This window comes from Cyphomyrmex costatus, unplaced genomic scaffold (assembly GCF_001594065.2).
Source record: "Cyphomyrmex costatus isolate MS0001 unplaced genomic scaffold, Ccosl1.0 scaffold358, whole genome shotgun sequence".
Classification (NCBI taxonomy): Eukaryota; Metazoa; Arthropoda; class Insecta; order Hymenoptera; family Formicidae; genus Cyphomyrmex; species Cyphomyrmex costatus.
The window spans coordinates 19,745-22,998 of record NW_017277753.1 but is presented as its reverse complement, the minus strand read 5'-3'; positions in this window follow the sequence as shown (position 1 = coordinate 22,998).

Here is a 3,254-nt window from a genome sequence, read left to right as displayed (position 1 = left end):
CGTGCGGCCGTGTCTGCTTCCTCCTTTTCCTCCCTCTCTCTCTCTCTCTCTCTCTCTCTCTCTCTCTCTCTCTCTCTCTCTCTCTCTCTCTCACTCAGGAAGATCATTTCCTCATGCTCCCACTAAATTCTGCAATCGTCTGTCTGTTGTAGGTGGATGGATTACATGTTTTATATCGTTTTCGAATTTAAATTTCTTTATCTTTCTGTAAATTTTTCAATTTTTAATTGCTTTTCTAGAAAAAATGTCCGTTGACATTGAAAGAAACAAGGATCATTCTTATGGTATTGATAAACAAATTGATCCGTTCGCAGAATTTGAAAAATTAAATGTTGTTGAGGTTTTAACTACTAACGAAGTATTGAACGCGAAGCGCGAGACCGCACGTGTATCTTTACGCGAGTCGATGAGTTCCGTGTACCCGAGATTATCGGATCTCACAATAAATGGCTGAATTTATCAACTTTTATATATCCATAATTTAGTTTTAGTGTTTAAATTATATTATAAATACGTTTTTATTGTCTACGTACCCTACGAAGGAAGATATCTCGATGTGAAGTTGAAATGTCAAAAATTTTAACATCGGAAATGTTGTCTGTTTCACGTTTTAAACACAGACGGCATTTTGTCGAAAAAATGTTGTCCGTTTCACGTTTTAAACGGCAGACGGCGCTTGCTAGCATATTTTATTTTATATCGATTAGCTGTCAACGTAATGACATTAGATAGATAAAAATCAACGATAGCAAAGGAGGATTTTTGTATCCTGTTATAAAGCAGTCAATGTCTTGAAAGTTCACGGAAAAAGTGTTCGAGGCTATGCTTTGAACTGTACTGTCGCCTCTCAAGCAATGCCGAAGAGGATAACGAACGCGAAAATCGCATGTCTAGACTTCTCGTTGCAAAAAAGCTGATCTGAAAAGAATTGCTAAAGCTACAGGTGTGCAATTTCTAATTTCGCTAATCAACATAGAAGGAGAGGAGAGTTTTGATGCTAGTTTTATATAAATTCTCACGGAATTATAATTAGTACCTAAGATACAGTTCGATCGTTAAAGGCATTTTATTGGTTGTGTTTCTCACGGTCTTATAAGATTTAATATTTAAATATTGTTTCCTTTTATTTTAAGGCCAAAGGCACGCACAGTGAGCTCTATTATTATATTAGAGCTCTATTATTATATTTTATTATGATGTTTTTTTTTTAATATTTTATATACAGATTTATAAGAAATATTTAACATTACAAAAAATGCGTGATATCTCAACAAAATTACCTTTTTAAAAAAAAGGAAAAAAAGGCGCCAAGTGTGTTAGCCTCACAAAATAAAATGAAATCTTTTTAAATTGCGCAATTTAAAAAGATTTCATTTTATTTTGTGAGGCTAACACACTTGGCGCCTTTTTTTCCTTTTTTTTAAAAAGGTAATTTTGTTGAGATTCAAATGTACGACAGAACTGTGTAAGTATTATTAATGTCTTTAATTCAATCCCAAATTTGATTTTAACCTGTTATAAAAGGTTACGTGAATTATAATATAATAAAAGTTACGTGAATTGTAACATATAATGAATTATAATAATTATGATACAGATATTAAATTGCTATAAAATTAATAAAATTGAATTAACAACTAATAAATTAATAAAGAGAGTAATTAAAAATATATAAGTTTGTTTTTTTATATGTTTAAATTTAACAAATTACAGGTATATAAACAAATTTAAAAACATTTTTTACTTAAAATTAAAAATGTTTTTAAATTTGTTTAGCTACCAAATTTTTGTAAGATTTAAACTTATATAGAAAAACATGTACTCTTCTCTGATTTTATAATAGATTACGATGAACCGTCTAGGATAATTAATTATAGCTCGAGAGCACAATGTTATGTCTAATATCGTTGATAAGGTTAACAACAGAAGTTTTTTGGTAATATTATGCGATAGTGGTGAGCTCAGAATCTCTACTATCGTAAATAAACTATTAATTATGACAGATTTTCAGTGATTTTTGAAGTATACATACAAAAAGAGAGATTTCAACAAAACTTGCAATGAAACATTACGTTTTTATTGATATTTTATCGTATTCCGATGAAATCATACTCTTCTAACAGAAAGCGACAAAGAATGGTGGAGAATGATATTATTTCTTTCGGATAGAGAGCCTTTTCTTAAACTTTTTTCCTTTCCAGATTTAGAGAAGCGACAGATTACGATAGAAATTTATTAGATTTTCCGTAGATTTCATCGTCTTCTCTCTTTCGACATTTTTATTCATCGAAGTTTATTATGGTTTGTATTTTTGCAGTGTTATTATTTTGCATGTAACGTAATCGCAAATGTGCGTAACGGCCATCGCGCGAGTCCTTTCGTGCGGTGCGGTAAGACGTGTAAACGCCGATGCCGGGCGCTAAGCAACAGCGCGCTTCCCTTCCTACCTCTCCAACGCGCTGCCGGCGCAATCATCGTTTGACGCACTGGGCCGGACTATACCTCGAGCGGCCAAATTTGTAACCGTACTTTTGAGTGTCGGCACAACTTCGTCGCGTCCTCCAAAAGAAATCTAATTATGCGAAAGCTCTTAGTTAGAATACAAAATACTTAAAGGAGCAATAGTGCGGTTCTTCATTAATTCTTTCGTGATTCGAGAATTTACAGTAGTTGACAAGTTACTTTACTCAGCAAAGATCTTAATCGCTATCAAAAATTCGTTGGGCGCCAGGCACGAGAGAGCGTGCCACTCTTCGCACAAATCGTCAGATAAATTGCTCGGACAAGAAATTAAAGATTACGTGGATTCTCGCGACGCAACTAAACAACTAGCTCAGCCGACGGAATTGGCAGAGGAGAGTGGTTCGCGGTTAGCGGGGAAATTGTCGGAGAACGATGGAGAGGCTGAAATAAATACACCACAATTAATAATAACAATAAAGAGAAATATAATGAAAGATAATAATAATTGACTCGTATGATTTAAAAATCGAGGAAAGTGTAAAGTGTAAAGCCTAATCGAGTCTTGAAAACAAGATGTTAATGTTTATTATATTGTGTGAAATTTATATACTGCGTATGTAGTCCCCCCGCGACGCTGATGGATTTTCAGCATTGACGCATACATATTCACTACCGCAGTAATATCACTTTAGTTAAATTGAGAATCAATTTAACCACTTTTTGATGCCTATAGCATCTTATTAGATCTTAATAATATGTTGGAAGACATATATTAAAATTTAATAATAAAT